We start from the raw sequence: 21,205 nt of genomic DNA, 5'->3' as shown, positions 1-21,205 counted from the left end.
CTTATCTTTTTCAAAACTACCTAACTAACTCTCTCTCTCTCCAATTTTCGAAAATATCTCCCTCTTTTTCAAAATTTCTTTTTAATTAACTAATTATTTCAATTTTTAAATCTTAATTTTCGAAAACTACTAACCTTTTTCAAAAACTATTTTCAAAAATCACTAACTCTTTTTCAAAAATTATTTTCGAAATTTTCCCTCTCTCATCTTATTCTATTTATTTATTCATCTACTAACATCTCTCCCTCACCCACCAAAAATCCGAACTCTCTCCCTCTCTCTTTCTAAGTTCAGATTTTTCTCTTCTTCTTTTCTTCTACTAACAATAAGGAACCTCTTTACTGTGACATAGAGGATTCCTCTTCTTTTCTTGATTTCTTCTCTTTCTTATGAGCAGGAACAAGGAAAAAGGCATTCTTGTTGAAGCTGATCCAGAACCTGAAAGGACTCTGAAGAGGAAACTAAGAGAAGCTAAATTACAACAATCCAGAGACAACTTGATTGAAAATTTCGAACAAGTAAAGGAGATGGCAGCCGAACCCAACAACAATGCAAGGAGAATGCTTGGTGACTTTACTGCACCAAATTCCAATTTACATGGAAGAAGCATCTCCACTCCTGCCATTGGAGCAAACAATTTTGAGCTGAAACCTCAGCTAGTTTCTCTGATGCAGCAGAACTACAAGTTTCATGGACTTCCATATGAAGATCCTTTTCAGTTCTTAACTGAATTCTTGCAGATCTGTGATACTGTTAAGACTAATGGAGTAGATCCTGAAGTCTACAAGCTCATGCTTTTCCCTTTTGCTGTAAGAGACAGAGCTAGAATATGGTTGGACTCTCAACCCAAAGACAGCCTGAACTCTTGGGATAAGCTGGTCACGGATTTCTTAGCCAAGTTCTTTCCTCCTCAAAAGTTGAGCAAGCTTAGAGTGGATGTTCAAACCTTCAAACAAAAAGATGGTGAATCCCTCTATGAAGCTTGGGAAAGATACAAACAGTTGACCAAAAAGTGTCCTTCTGACGTGCTTTCAGAATGGACCATCCTGGATATATTCTATGATGGTTTATCTGAGTTATCAAAGATGTCATTGGATACTTCTGCAGGTGGATCCATTCACCTAAAGAAAACACCTGCAGAAGCTCAAGAACTCATTGACATGGTTGCTAATAACCAGTTCATGTACACTTCTGAGAGGAATCCTGTGAGTAATGGGATGCCTATGAAGAAGGGAGTTCTTGAAGTTGATACTCTGAATGCCATATTGGCTCAGAACAAAATATTGACTCAGCAAGTCAATATGATTTCTCAGAGTCTGAATGGAATGCAAGCTGCATCCAACAGTACTCAAGAGGCTTCTTATGTAGAAGAAGCTTATGATCCTGAAAACCCTGCAATAGCAGAGGTGAATTACTTAGGTGAACCTTATGGAAATACCTATAACCCATCATGGAGAAATCATCCAAATTTCTCATGGAAGGATCAAAAGCCTCAACAAGGCTTTAATAATGGTGGAAGAAATAGGTTTAGCAATAGCAAGCCTTTTCCATCATCCACTCAGCAACAGACAGAGAATTCTGAGCAGAATCTATCTTGCTTAACAAATTTAGTCTCTGATCTATCTAAGGCCACTGTGAGTTTCATGAATGAAACAAGGTCTTCCATTAGAAATTTGGAAGCACAAGTGGGCCAGCTGAGTAAAAGGATCACTGAAATCCCTTCTAGTACTCTCCCAAGCAATACAGAAGAGAATCCAAAAGGAGAGTGCAAGGCCATTGACATAAGTACCATGGCCGAACCTGTAAGGGAAGGAGAGGACGTGAATCCCAAGGGGGAAGACCTCCTGGGACGCCCAGTGATCAATAAGGAGTTTCCCTCTGAGGAACCAAAGGACTCTGAGGCTCATATAGAGACCATAGAGATTCCATTGAACCTCCTTATGCCATTCATGAGCTCTGATGAGTATTCCTCTTCTGAAGAGAATGAGGATGTTACTGAAGAGCAAGCTGCCAAGTTCCTTGGTGCAATCATGAAGCTGAATGCCAAATTATTTGGTATTGATACTTGGGAAGATGAACCTCCCTTGTTCATCAATGAACTAAGTGATCTGGATCAACTGACATTGCCTCAGAAGAGACAGGATCCTGGAAAGTTCATAATACCTTGTACCATAGGCACCATGATCTTTAAGGCTCTGTGTGACCTTGGTTCAGGGATAAACCTCATGCCCCTCTCTGTAATAGAGAAACTGGGAATCTATGGGGTGCAAGCTGCTAAAATCTCATTAGAGATAGCAGATAATTCAAGAAAACAGGCTTATGGACAAGTAGAGGACGTGTTAGTAAAGGTTGAAGGCCTTTACATCCCTGCTGATTTCATAGTCTTAGATACTGGAAAGGAAGAGGATGAATCCATCATCCTAGGAAGACCTTTCCTAGCCACAGCAAGAGCTGTGATTGATGTGGACAGAGGAGAATTGAGCCTTCAATTGAATAAGGACAACCTTGTGTTTACAACTCAAGGATCTCTCTGCATCCATGGAGAGGAAGCAGAAAAAGCTTCTCTCAAAACAGAGTCAACCAGAGCCCCCATAGTCAAACTCTAAGTTTGGTGTTGGGAGGCCACAACCAAACTCTAAGTTTGGTGTTGAACTCCCATATCAAAACTCTAAGTTTGGTGTTAGAGAGTCTCAACAATGCTCTGAACATCTGTGAGGCTCCATGAGAGCCCACTGTCAAGCTATTGACATTAAAGAAGCGCTTGTTGGGAGGCAACCCAATTTTTATTTATCTAACTATATTTTTCTTAGTTATATGTCTTTATAGGTTCAGGATCATGTGGAGTCACAAAATAAATATAAAAATTGAAAACGGAATCAAAAACAGCAGAAGAAAAATCACACCCTGGAGGAAGCATCTGCCTGGCGTTCAACACCAGAACAGAGCATGGTTCTGGCGCTGAACGTCCAAAATGGGCAGTGTCTGGGCGTTGAACACCCAAAATGGGCATCATCTAGACGCTGAACGCCAGAATGGCACCCTGGAGAGGGGCTGGCGCTGAACGCCCAGAACAAGCATGATTCTGGCGTTCAACGCCAGAAATGGGCAGCATATGGGCGTTGAACGCCCAAAATGGGCAGCATATGGGCGTTGAACGCCCAAAATGGGCACCAACCTGGCGATGAACGCCCAGAGTTGTGTGCAAGAGCATTTTACATGCCTAATTTGGTGCAAGGTTGTAATTCCTTGAACACCTCAGGATCTGTGGACCCCACAGGATCATCTCAGGATCTGTGGACCCCACAGGATCCCCACCTACCTCATCATCTCTCTTTCCATTCATGATCATCCCTTCTGTTTTCCATTCACCACTCATATCCATACACCCACCTACCTTCAAAATTCAACATCTCTCTCCCACCCAATCCCACCCATATGGCCGAATACACACATCCCTCCATCTCCTCCATATCTTCTTCTTCTTCTTCTTCTTCTATTCTTTCTTCTTTTGCTCGAGGGCGAGCAACATTCTAAGTTTGGTGTGGTAAAAGCATAGCTTTTTTCTTTTTCCATAACCATTAATGGCACCTAAGGCCAGAGAAACCTCAAGAAAGAGAAAAGGGAAGACAATTGCTTCCACCTCTGAGCCATGGGAGATGGAAAGATCCATCTCACAAGCCCATCACTAAGAAAAGGGTGGAGCAAACAAGAGAGCACATTCATGGATCTCAACAGGCACGTGAAGAAGCTCATCATCAAGAAATCCCTGAGATACCTCAGGGGATACAGTTTCCTCCACAGAATTTTTGGGAGCAAATCAACACCTCCCAAGGAGAATTAAGTTCCAACATGGGACAACTAAGGGTGGAACATCAAGAGCACTCCATCATCCTTCATGAAATTAGAGAAGATCAAAAAGCAATGAGGGAGGAGCAACAAAGACAAGGAAGAGACATAGAAGAGCTCAAGGACATCATTGGTTTCTCAAGAAGGAAACGCCACCATCACTAAGGTGGATTCATTCCTTGTTCTTATTTCTTCTGTTTTTTGTTTTCTCTATGTTAAGTGCTTATCTATGTTTGTGTCTTCATTACATGATCATTAGTAGTTAGTAACTTTGTCTTAAAGTTATGAATGTCCTATGAATCCATCACCTCTCTTAAATGAAAAATGTTTTAATTTAAAAGAATAAGAAGTACATGAGTTTTGAATTTATCCTTGAACTTAGTTTAATTAAATTGATGTGGTGACAATGCTTCTTGTTTTCTGAATGTATGCTTGAACAGTGCATATGTCTTTTGAAGTTATTGTTTAAAAATGTTAAATATGTTGGCTCTTGAAAGAATGATGACTAGGAGACATGTTATTTGATAATCTGAAAAATCATAAAAATGATTCTTGAAGCAAGAAAAAGCAGCAAAGAACAAAGCTTGCAGAAAAAAAAAATAATAATAGGCGAAAAAAAAATAGAAAAAGCAAGCAGAAAAAGCCAAAAGCTCTTAAAACCAAGAGGCAAGAGCAAAAAGCCAATAACCCTTAAAACCAAAAGGCAAGGGCAAATAAAAAGGATCCCAAGGCTTTGAGCATCAGTGGATAGGAGGGCCTAAAGGAATAAAATCCTGGCCTAAGCGGCTAAACCAAGCTGTCCCTAACCATGTGCTTGTGGCGTGTAGGTGTCAAGTGAAAACTTGAGACTGAGCGGTTAAAGTCAAGGTCCAAAGCAAAAAAAGAGTGTGCTTATGAACCCTGGACACCTCTAATTGGGGACTTTAGCAAAGCTGAGTCACAATCTGAAAAGGTTCACCCAATTATGTGTCTGTGGCATTTATGTATCCGGTGGTAATACTAGAAAACAAAGTGCTTAGGGCCACGGCCAAGACTCATAAAATAGCTGTGTTCAAGAATCATCATACTGAACTAGGAGAATCAATAACACTATCTGAACTCTGAGTTCCTATAGATGCCAATCATTCTGAACCTCAATGGATAAAGTGAGATGCCAAAACTATTCAAGAGGCAAAAAGCTATAAGTCCCGCTCATATGATTGAAGCTATGTTTCATTGATAGTTTGGAATTTATAGTATATTCTCTTCTTTTTATCCTATTTGATTTTCAGTTGCTTGGGGACAAGCAACAATTTAAGTTTGGTGTTGTAATGAGCGGATAATTTATACGCTTTTTGGCATTGTTTTTAGTATGTTTTTAGTAGAATCTAGTTACTTTTAGGGATGTTTTCATTAGTTTTTATGTTAAATTCACATTTCTGGACTTTACTATGAGTTTGTGTGTTTTTCTGTGATTTCAGGTATTTTCTGGTTGAAATTGAGGGACTTGAGCAAAAATCAGATTCAGAGGTTGAAGAAGGACTGCTGATGCTGTTGGATTCTGACCTCCCTGCACTCAAAGTGGATTTTCTAGAGCTACCGAACTCGAAATGGCGCGCTTCCAATTGAGTTGGAAAGTAGACATCCAGGGCTTTCCAGCAATATATAATAGTCTATACTTTGCCCAATTTTAGACGACGCAAACTGGCGTTCAACGCCAGCTCTCTGCCCAATTCTGGAGTTCAGCGCCAGAAAGGGATCAAAAACCAGAGTTGAACGCCAGAAATGGATCAAAACCTGGCGTTCAACTCCACAAATAGCCTCTGCACATGGAAAGTTAAAGCTCAGCCCAAGCACACACCAAGTGGGCCCCGGAAGTGGATTTATGCATCAATTACTTACTTCTGTAAACCCTAGTAGCTAGTTTATTATAAATAGGACATTTCACTATTGTATTTGACATCTTTTGATCATTTTTAGATCTCTAGACCTCCATGGGAGGCTGGCCATTCGGCCATGCTTACCCTCTATTCACTTATGTATTTTCAACGGTAGAGTTTCTACACTCCATAGATTAAGGTGTGGAGCTCTGCTGTTCCTCAAAGATTAATGCAAAGTACTATTGTTCTCTATTCAACTCATCTTATTTCGCTTCTAAGATATTCATTCGCACTTCAACCTGAATGTGATGAACGTGACAATCATCATCATTCCCTATGAACGCGTGCCTGACAACCACTTCCGTTCTACATTAGATTGAATGAGTATCTCTTAGATCTCTTAATCAGAATCTTCGTGGTGTAAGCTAGAATGATGGCGGCATTCAAGAGAATCCGGAAAGTCTAAACCTTGTCTGTGGTATTCTGAGTAGGATTCAATGATTGAATGACTGTGACGAGCTTCAAACTCGCGATTGCCGGGCGTGGTGACAGACGCAAAAGGATAGTAAATCCTTTTCCAGCAAGATCGAGAACCGACAGATGAATAGCCATGCCGTGACAGGGTGCGTTGACCATTTTCACTGAGAGGATAAGATGAAACCATTGACAAGGGTGATGCCTCCAGACGATTAGCCGTGCCGTGACAGGGCATTTGGATCATTTTCCCGAGAGAAGACCGAAAGTAGCCATTGACAATGGTGATGTATCACATAAAGCCAGCCATGGAAAGGAGTAAGACTGATTGGATGAAGATAGCAGGAAAGCAGAGGTTCAGAGGAACGAAAGCATCTCTATTCGCTTATCTGAAATTCTCCCCAATAAATTACATAAGTATTTCTATCCCTATTTTATTAATTAATTTTCGAAAAATCCATTACTATTTTATATCCGCCTGACTGAGATTTACAAGGTGACCATAGCTTGCTTCATACCAACAATCTCTGTGGGATTCGACCCTTACTCACGTAAGGTATTACTTGGACGACCCAGTGCACTTGCTGGTTAGTTGTGCGAAGTTGTGAACCATGGTATTGGCATCATATTTTTGGCGCCATCACCAGGGAAAGAAAGAGCAATGAATTTCACATAATCAAAGTGTAATCACAATTCCTGCGCACCAGAACGCTTCAGGAATCTCCTAGACTCGTTCCCCCACCACAAGATTGACCAAATGGTGTTGATCAGCTACTTTACACAAGGCTTGAAGCCTCAGGATAAGACTACATTAGATGCTGCAAGTAATGGCTCTATGAAGAAGTATAAGATGGCGACAGAAGCATGGCAACTGATCATCGATCTAGGTGAATCTACCCGAAATGTCTGGCACAGGAAAAACCATCCCAAGGCTGTTACGGAGGTTTCCTCTAGCAGTGAGACTACTGCTCTCACTCAGACTCTGGGAGAGATGACCAACATACTGAAGCAGCTATAGCTGAATCAACAACAACCTCAACTTCCCCCATTACAACACAGTCAATAGTTGGTTCCTCAGAGAGTATGTGGAATATGTGCTGATTATACTCATTACACTGATGAGTGTCCGCAACTCCAACAAGAAGACAACACCTTGGCAGCCACTCATAACTTCTATGACCGCCCGAATCAAGGATACTATCAACAAGGCGGCAATTATAACCAAGGTGGGAACCATAACCAAGGTTGGCAAGACAACTCCAACCAGGGGTGGAAGTAGCAGGCCCCTCAAATCACTTACCCCCTTCTTCTTCTAATGATGAGATGCTTCGCACTATGACGCAAGGACACCAAGACATTCATAATACACTTACCTCTACCATGAACGGTCTAAATGATACTTTACAAGCTCTCGTCTCCTGGATGGATTCACTAATTTCCTCTAACAATCAACCTTCAAGCTCCGGTGCCATTCCTTCTCAACCTTTACCCAACCCCAAGGGTGGCATCAATGCCATCACTTTGAGGTCCGGAACCATACTGCAAGAGAGAAATCATGAGGAGCCAAGCTCAAAGGAGAACATTCAAGTTGAAGATGTTGTTGAGGTAGAAGATGCTGAAGAAGAGGATGAAGTACAAGACATGGCTGAAGAAGAAGCAGCTCAACCAGAGAATAGCGCACCAATGGAAGCTGAAGCTACAAGAGACGCCATCTGTATCCCCTTCTCACACCGTGCTAGGAAGTCTAGAAAGCAGATGGAGCTCGACCCAAAGATAGTAGAAATCTTCAAAAAGGTTGAGGTAACCATTCCCCTTTTTTATTCCATTAGCCAGGTATCTAAATATGCGAAATTTTTAAAGGATTTATGCATGTATAAGGATAGAATACAGGATTTAGAGACTATTCCCTTAGGTAGCTCAATATCTGCTTTAATGGGTGCCATACTAGAAAAATGTGGGGATCCAGGGCCATGTATGGTTACGTGTACCATTGGGGGTGTAACATTTTCTGACTGCATGTGTGACTTAGGTGCATGTGTTAGCATTATGCCATTATCTGTATATGATGCTTTGAGGCTCCCTCCCTTAAAAAGGTCGGCAGCTCGTTTTGTTTTGGCAAATAAAAGCATAATCACAGTGGTTGGGATTGCTGAGGACGTGCTGGTGAGCATTAAGGGGCTCACATTTCCTATTGACTTCTATATTTTGGAGATGACCCCTAAGGACTCAAGAAGACCATCATCCATCTTGCTTGGAAGGCCATTCCTAAAGACTTCAAAGTTCAAGTTGGATGCATTCTCAGGAACTTATTCCTTTGAGATAGATGGCAGAGCAGTGAGCTTCAACCTGGATGAAGCTATGAAGCACCCCCTGGAAGATCATTCTATCTTCCAGTGCGACATCATTGATGAGACTGTAGCTACATTTCACCAAGAAGAAGTAGAAGAGATGCACATGGAGCAAGATACAAGTGTGGGGAAACCCTCTGAACACAATGCGGACACTTTGCCATTATCGCTAGCTCCAGATGATCAAGTGCCCAGCCATGAGCAGAAAATGGAGTTAAAGCCCCTTCCACCCCACCTCAAGTATGCTTACCTTGAGAACAACCAGAAGCTCCCAGGTATCATTGCAAGGGAACTCACTTCCCAGCAGGAGGAGCAGTTGCTTAATGTGCTGAGAAGACACAAGAAAGCAATTGGGTGGAGCTTGGTGGATATAGTAGGCATCAGCCCTTAAGTTTGTGAGCACAGGATATTTTTAGAAAAGGGAGCAAGGCCTGTCCGTCAACCTCAAAGGAGATTGAATCCCACCATCTTGGAAGTTGTCAAGAAAGAAGTGACCAGACTGCTTGAAGCTGATATTATTTACCCCATCTCAAATAGTGAATGGGTCAGCCCAGTACAAGTGGTACCCAAGAAGTCTGGAGTCACAACAGTAAAGAATGAGCATGGAGAGCTCATAGCAACTAGAGTGCAGAATTCATGAAAAGTTTGCATTGATTACAGGCGCCCCAACCAAGCTACTTGCAAGGATCATTACCCCTTGCCATTTATTGATCAGATGCTTGATCACCTGTCAGGTAAATCACATTACTGCTTCTTAGATGGTTATACAGGCTATTTTCAAATTCATATAGCTCCTGAAGATCAGGAGAAGACTACTTTTACATGTTCCTTTAGAACGTATGCATACAAAAGGATGCCTTTTGGCTTGTGTAATGCACCAGCTACTTTCCAAAGGTGCATGATGAGTATTTTCTCAGATCTTATTGAGAGCTGTATGGAAGTTTTCATGGATGATTTTAGTGTATATGGTGATTCATTTAACCTTTTCTTGGATAGTTTAGCTAGAGTATTAGACAGGTGTGTTAGTTCAAACCTTGTATTAAATTTTTAAAAATGTCATTTTATGGTAAAACAATGTATTGTTCTAGGACACGTTGTTTCTAATACTGGTATTTCTGTAGATCCAGCAAAGGTAGATGTAATTTCTAGTTTGCTTTACCCCTCCTCCGTGAGGGAAGTCCGTTCGTTCTTTGGCCATGCAGGTTTCTACCGGAGATTTATCAAGGACTTCAATAAGGTAGCATTGCTTTTATCCAGACTGCTGCAGAAGGATGTTGAGTTCGAGCTGAGTGAGGACTGCATGAATGCGTTTGATAAGCTGAAGATCGCCTTGACTCAAGCTCTGATTATGCGAGGACCAGACTGGAGCTAGCCTTTTGAGATTATGTGTGATGCCTCCAACCATGCAGTAGGAGCGGCGCTGGCTCAGTGTGAAGGTAAGGATCCTTTTGTAATTGCTTATGCTTCTAAGACCTTAGATGCTGCTCAGTCTAATTACACTACCACTGAAAAAGAGCTGCTGGCTATTGTTTTTGCTCTGGATAAATTCCGAGCCTATTTACTTGGTACTAAGGTGGTAGTGTACTCAGACCATGCAAGCAACCAATATTTATACTCATCTAACAGGAATTCTGTGAACTCTGAGACCCCTCAGAAGAGAGGCGTGTTGGAAGTGGAAGCTGTTAATGCTCTTATTACTCAGAACAAGCTTATGTCTCAGCAGATAAATCTACTTACTCAACAGATGGGTGGCATGCAAGTCTCAGCTATCAACACTCAAAATCCACCCCCAAGAAATCTCCTATGACATGGCAGGTAATTTTATGCAAAATGATAATTATGATTATGCTCAACCCTCTTCTGAACAGGTGAATTACATGGGGAGTGGTCCTAGAAATCCCAACAATGATCTATATTCTAAGACATACAACCAAGGATGGAGGAATCACCCAAAGTTTGGGTGGAGAGATCAACCTCAAAGACCTCAGAACTTCAACAATAGTTCTCAGGGCAGTTTTCAACAGAACAACTATAATAATCGCCAATTTCAGTCTCAGCAACAACAACCACCTCAGCAGGCAAATTCTAAATCCCAAGAAGATTCTAAATGGGAGATGATAATGAGTTTCATACAAGAAACCAGAGCCTCCATTAGAAACTTGGAGGTGCAAATGGGTCAAATGAGCAAGCAATTACCTGAAAGGTCTTCAAATACATTCCCTGGTGATACAATGGTGAACCCAAGAGAAGATTGCAAGGCCATTCAATTGAGAAGTGGTAAGGTAGCTGGTTTTGAGACTAAGGTCAATGAAGATCTAGTTGAAAAAGAAGCTCTAGAGGAGAAGAAGGAAGAAGTAGAGCACGCCCCTCCTAAACGTACAGACAACCCATTTCCTGACTCTTTTGACACTTATCCCACCTTACCAAAGGCCCCTGAATACAAGCCAAAAATGCCATATCCTCAAAGGCTTCAGAAGGCATCCAAAGAAAAGCAATTCTCTAAATTTTTAGATGTCTTCAAGAAGCTGCAGATCAACATCCCTTTTGCAGAGGCTCTGGAGCAAATACCTCTCTATGCTAAATTTATGAAAGAGTTGTTGACCCACAAGGGAAATTGGAAGGAGCAAGAAACCGTGGTGTTAACCAAGGAATGCAGTGCTATTATTCAACACACCCTTCCTGAGAAGATGCCAGACCCAGGGAGCTTTGTCATTCCTTGCACCATTGGAGAAGTCGGCATTCAGAGAGCTTTATGTGATCTTGGAGCTAGCATCAACCTCATGCCACTTTCAGTGATTAAAAAGCTTCAAATTGAGGAGGTAAAACCCACTCGTATTTCTCTTCAACTTGCTGATCTTTCTATTAAATTACCTATGGGTGTAGTTGAAGATTTACTTGTTAAAGTAGGACCATTTATTTTTCCTGTTGATTTTGTTATATTAGACATGGAAGAGGAGGTAAAACCCTCTATTATACTTGGTAGACCATTTTTAGCTACAGGTAGAGCTCTGATTGATGTGCAAAAGGGTGAAGTAACCCTGAGGGTCAATGAAGAACAGGTGGTCCTAAATGTTTTTGAAGCCCTCAAGCACCCCAATGATTCTGAGGGGTGTATGAAAATAGATGTTATTCAACCACTTGTTCAAGAAGTACTGGAAACTGAGGTACTTGATGATGTTCTGGATCCTATTTCTGAGTGTGAATTAGTTGAAGTTGACGATTCACCACCCCAAAAGGAGCTGATGAACACGCCAATCAAGGAGGAGGAAGCCCCCAAGCTTGAGCTTAAACCCTTACCCCCTTCTCTGAAATATGTGTTCTTGGGTGGAAATGATTCATATCCAGTGATTATTAGCTCTTCTCTGAAGTCTGAAGAAGATGATGCACTTATTTCAGTGCTCAGGAGCCATAAAACAGCTCTTGGATGGACCATTAGTAACTTGAAGGGGATTAGTCCAACCAAGTGTATGCACAAAATTCTTCTTGAAGATGATGCTAAACCAGTTGTGCAACTACAAAGGAGACTCAATCCAACTATGAAAGAAGTGGTCCAAAAAGAGGTAATAAAATTATGGGATATTTCTAACAGTCCTTGGGTAAGTCCTGTGCAGGTAGTTCCCAAGAAAGGAGGGATGACAGTGATCAAGAATGAAAAAAATGAGCTTATTCCTACAAGAACAGTCACAGGATGGAGAATGTGCATAGATTACAGAAGGCTCAACACTGCTACAAGGAAGGATCATTTCCCCCTCCCTTTCATTGATTAGATGCTTGAGAGATTAGATGGTCATGCTTTTTATTGTTTTCTAGATGGATATTCTGGATATAATCAAATAGCAGTGGACCCTCAAGATCAAGAGAAGACAGCATTCACATGCCCCTTTGGAGTATTTGCCTACAGGAGAATGCCATTTGGATTTTGCAATGCTCCAGCAACTTTTCAGAGGTGTATGCTTTCAATTTTTTCTGATATGGTTGAAAAGTTTATTGAGATATTTATGGATGACTTTTCTGTTTTTGGTAATTCTTTTGAATCCTACCTTAAACATTTATCTCTTGTCTTGAAATGGTATCAAGAATCAAACCTTGTTTTAAATTGGGAAAAATGCCATTTTATGGTTACAGAAGGCATTGTTCTTGGACACCAGATTTCAAGTAAGGGAATTGAGGTTGACAGAGCAAAGGTGGAGGTAATTGAAAAATTACCACCACCAACTAATGTTAAGGCAATTAGGAGTTTCTTGGGTCATGCAGGATTTTATAGAAGATTTATAAAGGATTTTTCTAAAATTGCTAAACCATTGAGCAACCTGTTGGTTGTTGATGTTCCTTTTGTCTTTGATTCTGATTGTCTGCATGCTTTTGAAACTCTAAAAGCAAACCTTACCTCTGCTCCCATTATAGCTCCCCCTGACTGGGATTTACCATTTGAATTAATGTGTGATGCTAGTGATTTTGCTATAGGAGCTGTTTTAGGACAGAGGCATGGTAAGCTTGTACATGTCATTTATTATGCCAGTCGTGTGTTAAATAATGCTCAAAAGAATTACACAACTACAAAAAAGGAATTATTAGCTGTTGTGTATGTTGTTGATAAGTTTAGGTCCTATTTACTTGGTTCTAAGGTTATTGTTTATACTGACCATGCTGCTTGGAAGTACCTTCTAACCAAGCAGGATTCTAAACCAAGATTAATCAGATGGGTGTTGCTCCTTCAGGAGTTTGATATTGAGATAAAAGACCGGAAAGGGTCAGAAAATCAAGTAGCTGACCATCTCTCCAGAATTAAGCCTGAAGCAGAAGTACAACCACCCACAGCTGTAACTGAGACATTTTTGGATGAGCAATTGTTCCTCATTCAGCAGGCTCCATGGTTTACAGACATTGCAAATTATAAGGCCATGAATTTTATCCCAAGGGAGTACAGTAGGCAACAAGTGAAGAAGCTATTGACTGATGCAAAGTACTACATTTGGGAGGAATCATACCTTTTTAAAAGGTGTTCAGATAGAATTATCCAGAGGTGTGTTCCAGATGAAGAAAAACAACAGATTCTTTGGCACTGTCATGGTTCTGAGTATGGAGGCCACTTTGGTGGTGAAAGGACAGCTACAAAGGTCCTTCAGAGCGAGTTTTACTGGCCGACTCTCTTCAGAGACTCAAGAGCATTTGTAAAGCACTGTGACAGATGTGAAAAAGCCACGAATCTTCCTGCCAACCATGAAATGCCACAGCAGGGGATTCTTGAGGTTGAGTTATTTGATGTGTGGGGTATTGATTTCATGGGACCTTTCCCACCCTCACATTCAAACAACTATATTCTAGTGGCAGACGACTATGTGTCCAAGTGGGTGGAAGCTGTGGCTTTGCCCACCAATGACGCCAAAGTGGTAATGAGCTTTCTTCAAAGATATATCTTCAGCCGGTTTGGTGTCCCAAGGACATTCATTAGTGATGGAGGAAGTCACTTCTGTAACAGACAGTTGGACTCTCTTCTGCATAGATATGGAGTCCGTCATAAAGTGGCAACCCCCTATCACCCTTAGACAAGTGGATAGGTTGAAGTTTCCAACAGGGAACTTAAGAGAATTTTAGAGAAGACTATCAGTATTTCAAGAAAGGACTGGTCTAGGAAGCTTGATGATGCTCTCTGGGCATACCGGACAGCGTACAAGACTCCTATTGGCATGTCCCCTTATCAGTTGGTCTATGGCAAAGCCTGTCACTTGCCAGTCGAACTGGAGCATAATGCTTACTGGGCAATCAGGTAGTTGAACCTTAATTCAGAAGCTGCAGGAATTAAGCGAATGCTTCAGTTGAATGAGCTTGATGAATTCAGATACTCAGCCTATGAGAATGCCAAGCTCTATAAGGAGAGAACTAATCTATTTCATGACAAGAAGATAGCCATCAGAGTCTTTGAGCCAGGACAGAGAGTGCTTCTATACAATTCAAGGCTTAAATTCTTTCCCGGAAAGCTGAAATCCCGGTGGTCAGGACCATTTGTGGTTACCAGAGCTTCACCGTACGGTCATGTGGAAATACAGGAAGAGAATTCTGACAGGAAATTTACAGTGAATGACCAGAGGTTGAAGCACTATCTTGGAGGCAAGATTGATCGCCAGAGGTCCACTCATCTGCTAAACTAGCAGAGCTGACCGTCAAGCTAGTGACGTTAAAGAAGCGCTTGTCGGGAGGCAACCCGATAATTTCGTATCCTTAGTTATTTTTCGTAGTAATAGTTTTCTTACTTATTTAATTTTTATTAAGTTCTCACTAATTTTCTGATCATGCAGCTATGTTATTCCAGGAACCGAACACCTCAAGCTATATTTCAAAAAAAAAAGCGAGGGAGGCACACGACGCGCAAGCGTCATTGACGCGAACGCGACAATCATGTGTGCGTAAAAAATAAAAATTGACAGAGAGTTGCGCGGGAGTGGCGCTGGACTCATGCCTTTCGCACAAACGATCCCACGCGAACGCGTACCCCACGCGTTCGCCTCGTTTGTGATTTTTCGCCATTCACACGGGCGCGTCACCGATATGAACGTGTGACCTGCAAATTCGACATAAAAGAGCGTTTGGACAGAGAGTTGTGCCGGCTTGGGGCAAGAAGTGTGCTAAAAGCACAAATTTGGTCACGCGGACGCGTGACTGACGCGTTCGCGTCAGTTGCACATATGGCCATCCACGCAAGCGCGTGCACGATGCGAACGCGTCGTATGAAAATTTGGCTCCCAAGCCATGCGAACAAAAAGTCACGCGGGCGCAAGACTGGCTTCGCGCGAATCGCACAAAATCCAGGGCACGCGGACGCGTGCCTGACGCTAACGCGTCATTATGAAGAATGCGCGACATACGCGATCGCGTGCCGTACGCGAACGCGTCATTTGCGCTGCCCAGTTTTCTTTCTCTCTCTCTCTCCCAATCCCTATTCTCGCTTATTCTTTTATCCTCTTATTTTTTTTCTTTCATAATAATATTTGTTTCTTTCTATTTTCAGTTCTTCTTTGCTTGAGGATAAGCAAACCTTTAAGTTTGGTGTTGACGCTTCGCTTAAGGGTTTTCTGTTTATTCCTATGGCACCAAAAGGGAGGCAAATCATCTTCACAAAGGAGCACAACCTGAAGAATAAAATGACCGCTCAGATAACTAAGGTGGTTGAGTTCCTTTCATTTTTTTCCTTCTCGCTTTTATTATGAATGTTCCGATTTCTGCTAGTTTGCTTTGTTTGCTGCATGATCCTTTACTATTAGATTCATAGGTTATAGTTTAATTTTTCTGTTAAGTGCTTTAATTCTGAAAGATGTCGCATGTATTGCCCACTAAGCTTGAAATCAAAAAGAAAGAAGAACAGATGTAGTGCATGAGAATTTGAATTTAATTTTTAGAGTAGTCTCATTTACTTAGATGTGGTGGTATTTTCTGTGATTCTGAATGAATGCTTGAACAATTCATATTTTTTATAGTGAAGTTTATGAATGTTAAAATCATAAAATTGATTCTTGAAGCAAGAAAAAGCAGTAAAAAACACAAAGCTTGCGAAAAAAAAGAATAATAATAAAATAAAGAAAAAGAAAAAGAAAAAGCAAGCAGAAAAAGCCAATAACCCTTTTAACTAAAAGGCAAGGGTTAAAAGGATCTAAGGCTTTGAGCATTAATGGATAGGAGGGCCCAAAGGAATAAAATCCTGGCCTAAGCGGCTAAATCAAGCTGTCCCTAACCATGTGCTTGTGGCATGAAGGTGTCAAGTGAAAAGCTTGAGACTGAGCGGTTAAAGTCATGATCCAAAGCAAAAAGAGTGTGCTTAAGAACTCTGGGCACCTCTAACTGGGGACTCCAGCAAAGCTGAGTCACAATCTGGAAAGGTTCACCCAGTTATGTGTCTGTGGCATTTATGTATCCAGTGGTAATACTGGAAAACAAAGTGCTTAGGGTCATGGCCAAGACTCATAAAGTAGCTGTGTTCAAGAATCAACATACTGAACAAGGAGAATCAATAACACTATCTGAATTCTGAGTTCCTATGGATGCCAATCATTCTGAACTTCAAAGGATAAAGTGAGATACCAAAACTGTTCAGGATTGCAGTTGTAAACCCCATTATAAGAAGAGACATGAGCTTAATCGAACTCTCATTCTCATGCAAATTCACATCCTAAGCTTATATTAGTTTTTGGTTGCTTGAGGACAAGTAACAGTTTAAGTTTGGTGTTGTGATGCGTGAGCATCTTTCCTATCTTTTCCTAGTAAATTTGCATCTAACTTGTTGAGTTTAATTAAGAATTAATTATATTTTAGCCACTATGGATGCTATTTTGAATTTTGTGCAATTTTATTCATTTTAGGTAGCATTCGGATGGATTTGATGAAGTTTCTGCAGAGAAAGAGAAGAAACCAAGGAGATGACCAGCGAATACCGACGCAGACACATGGCTCACGCGACCGCGCGGAATGGAGGAAATCGCAATGACGCAATCGCGTGCCTGACGCGAACGCGTGGACTGGAATCTGCACAAATGACGCGAACGCGTGACCGACGCGTCCGCGTGACTCGCGAAAAAGGACCATCGACCCGTGCGCGTGACCGACGCGTACGCGTAACATGCGCCACGTGCAGAAAATGCAGAAAAATGCTGGGGGCGATTTCTGGGCTGTTTTGACCCAGTTCTTAGCCCAGAAATCACAGATTAGAAGCTGCAGAAGGGACAAATCAAGTGGTCCCCACCCATCAGCTGAAGACTTGTTAATTAATTAGAATTTAAATTCAAATCTTATTTTAGGAAAAGATATTATTTTAATTTTAATTTTAGAAATTTGATTTTGAAATTATTAGGATTAGTTATAAAAGGGATCCCAATAGGGTGGTTCCAGAAGAACATTCCACAACATTATTCCATACAAAATTTACATTCCATATTCCATGAGCAACTAATCCTCCATTGTTAAGGTTAAGAGCTCTGTCTACTGTATGGATTAATAATATTATTTTTCTATTTTAATTCATGTTTTAATTTATATTTCAATAATTGTTTTCCTTCTTTTGGGTGGAACGGAAGTATGACCCATATTCTAATTGAGTTCTTGTATAACTTGGAAAAGCTCTTTACTTGAACAATAGCTTGAAACATATTATCCTGAATTTCTAATTGTTTGTATTTAACAAGATACGTGACATATAATCCCTTTATTTTTGGATAATTAGGATTCTTGTGGCATATAAACTGGAATTTGATCATCACATTCTAATTGGAATTAATTGACCAAGGAATTGGTGTTGATGAATTTTAGAGGAGACTAGGAAGATCTAAGGAATTAGGGTCTAGTCACAAATAGTTTGCCATGAATTAAATCTTACATGATTAAAATTAGTTAATAAGAAAAGTCAATCCAAAAAATAGATAACTCTGAAGCCTTAACTGCTTTCTCAATATTTTATTCCTTACCTATTCGCCTGCCTGTCTTCAAACTCTTCTTTATTGTTTAATGCTTTTGAACTCTCAATTACTCTTTTCTGTTTGTCTAACTAAGCCTATCAAATACTATTGTTGCTTAATCCATCAATTCTCGTGGGATCGACCCTTACTCACGTAAGGTATTACTTGGTATGACCCGGTGCACTTGCCGGTAAGTTAGTGGGTTACAAATACCGCACTCAAAGAGCTTATTTACTTTTAACCAGGTAGACAAGAATCATATAGTTGCATTCATATATATAGGTTGCATTGCATTGCATGAGTTTTACATGTTCCTACTCATTTATTTTATCTCTTTCAACTAAGCATGAGGACATGCTAATATCTAAGTGTGGGGAGATTGATAAACCACTATTTTATGGTTTATATTGTGTTTAATTGTGTGGTTTTATCAAATCTTTACCCACTTATTCATTAAATAAGCATGCATTTATAATTCCTTCCTAAAAATACTTTATGGTTGAAAACTTACTTCCTAGAGACTTTTAATTTTGTATTTTAATTCTCCTTTACTCCATTCGATGCCGTGATCTGTGTGTTAAGTGCTTCAGGCTTTATAGGGCATGAATGACTTGGAGATTAGAAAGGAAGTTTGCAAAAATGGAAGGAACACAAGAAATTAAGGAGATGACCAGCGAGAAGTGACGCGGGCGCATGGCTCACGCGACCGCGCGATATAGAGGAAATTGCAGTGACGCGGACGCATGGCTCACGCGACCGCGCGGATTGGAAACTGCACCAGTGACGCGAAGGCGTGGACAACGCGCACGCGTGGTAAGGCAAAACGCTGGATGACGCGAACACCTGGATGACGCGATCACGTGACATGCGCGATCTGCAGAATCTGCAGAATTCGCTGAGGGCAATTTTGGGCCCTGTTTTGACCCAATTTTCGGCCCAGAAAAGCATATTAGAGCCAGGGAACATGCAAAGACAGAACACAACGTTCATTCCACATAATTTTAGTTTTAGATCTGATTTTACTCCTCCTCTAGGTTTTCTCTCTACACATTCATAGTTCTTAGGATTTTGATTTATTGCTTTTTGGATTGGGATATTGAGAAGAGTTATTACCTCCGCCAAGATTTCGTCATTCTAGTTTGTTTCCTTACTTGTCTCTTTCTCTTCCATGTCTTCAATTTATTCAGAATTACTATTGGATTATTTTTAGAATACATTAATACAGGAACTATTTTTATTTTTAATTGATCTTTTAATTATTATTTATCATGTCTTTCTTTATTTTCCTTTCTTATGTTATGAAGTTTACATTCATAATGAGCGAGTAGTTCCATAACATGATTGAGAGATGATTAAAAGGAAACCTTGAGTTCGATTACTCAAGAGAAAAATTGTAATTGGGTTTATTGTTGGATCGCCCTCTAGTCATTGACACTAGTCCTTCCCAAGGGAGAGGATTAGGACTTGTAACTAGAAATAGCTTTCCAACTTGCTTGACTTTCCTCTACCTAGTAAGGGATAACTAAGCAGAACAACCTTCAATCATTAATTAATCTTGAGAGTACTCCAGCAAGAATAGGGCTTCCAACTAATCTACTCCCAGTCAAGGTTTTTATTTAAATTACATAAATTCTCTAATTTAATTTCTCGTTTGTCAACTCAAACCATTTTAGAAAACATCTGATTAATAAAATAGCACACATTTCTGCAACTCGTTGGGAGACGACCTGGGATTCATACTCCCAGTATTTTAATTCTAATTTTTGTGACAACCCCTTCTAAATTGATAAACGGAATTTCGGTTGGTTAAGAACTGTACTTGCAACGTATCTTTTATAATAATTTCTTAACTCGCCAATTTCTACCATGTCATCCACCATCATGCGTTGATCTCCCAGGTCCCCGACATTGGTGCCAATGTTACGTAGGTAACCTGAGATGGGTAAATTGGGCTGGAAAGATTAGCCCAGACGCCAATGGAAAGGGGATCTCCGACTTGTTCACGTTCGGGAGCCTCCATCCGAGTTGTATGTTTTGAGGAATGGGGGTGGTACCTGCAAAGACACCCCAATGCCTAAGTTAGCAAAGAGGGTAAGCAGGTTTAGGAGAGTATTAGAACTTAGAGATACCTGAGGGGTGTCAGTGTATTTATAATGCTGATCCAATAACCACCGTTGAAGTAGTTCTACTTCTGAAGGTGGATAATTGTCCTTTTATCTTAGGACTGTTGAGATATTGCTTCTGGAAGTGGATGCGAGATTTTAGGAGGCAGTAACTTATTTAAATAAGTGTTATCTGCCGGCTCATCTCAAACCCGACCTCTTTCATGAGAGGTTAGTTAGGTGTTAAGGTCAACCTTTAGATTGAGCCTTTTTGACTTACTTGGATCTTTTTGGCTTACTTGAACCTGGACCACAGTGTTAAGTCAGAATATGAACAAATTATAAAATAAAGACACTAAAATTACACTAAATAAATTTTAAAAATATTTGTGCCACATATAAAATCATATTTAAAATTATTAATCTGTGCACATCACAAATACTCAAGATGAATGTACTTATTAAATACAGACCATTTTTCATTAGTTAGAAATTAACGAAAAGAGAAAAAAATCGCAAACAATTTTAAAACCAAAATTACTGTTGTAAAATAAATAAAAGATATATTAAATATAAAAAAAGATGTATAAATAGAAGACTCTAGCATTAATATAATTAGCTCAATAATGATTTATATATATATATATATATAAAATAATAATAATAATAATAATAATAATAATAATAATAATAATAATAATAATATATGTTGTAATGTGTATATATATAAAGATAGAAAGAAGTATTAAAAGTAAAGAGAGAGAGAGAATTACATTTGTTTATTGTTACTGTGTATAAAGCCTAAGATCGTTCCTCTATTTATACAAGTTCAAGGTTCACTTTTTCAAAGGTTGGAAAGCATGCACCACACATTCTTTAATGCTTGTACTTTCCGATAGTACTTGAATACAGGAAAGAATAATGCTAAATAGACATTGAATGGATATGGACATCCATATCATAACACTCCCCCTTGGATGTCCATTTAGGATTATGCCTCATTAAAATCTTACTAAAGAAAAACTCAATGGAAAAAAACCTTAGTGAAGGAAAAAGAGTACAATATCCTTTGTGATGAGAACTGCCTCATTAAAAACCTTGTCAAGAAAAACCCAATGAGAAAAAACCTGACCAAG

At 40.1% G+C, this 21,205-nt stretch overlaps 1 non-coding gene across 1 annotated transcript; it reads right to left on the bottom strand.

Moving 5' to 3' along the window:
* Window positions 1–923: 923 nt before the first annotated feature.
* LOC148573641 (small nucleolar RNA R71) lies at window positions 924–1,031 on the bottom strand. Its single transcript, XR_015905775.1, has one exon. It is a non-coding gene; the product is annotated as a small nucleolar RNA R71 (small nucleolar RNA).
* Between the last annotated feature and the right edge of the window lie 20,174 nt (window positions 1,032–21,205).

The sequence above is a fragment of the Arachis ipaensis genome, chromosome B2 (genome assembly GCF_059453495.1).
Source record: "Arachis ipaensis isolate K30076 ecotype BB chromosome B2, ASM5945349v1, whole genome shotgun sequence".
Lineage (NCBI taxonomy): Eukaryota > Viridiplantae > Streptophyta > Magnoliopsida > Fabales > Fabaceae > Arachis > Arachis ipaensis.
The sequence above is the reverse complement of the archived record's forward strand: the minus strand, read 5'-3'. Positions and strand labels throughout refer to the sequence as shown.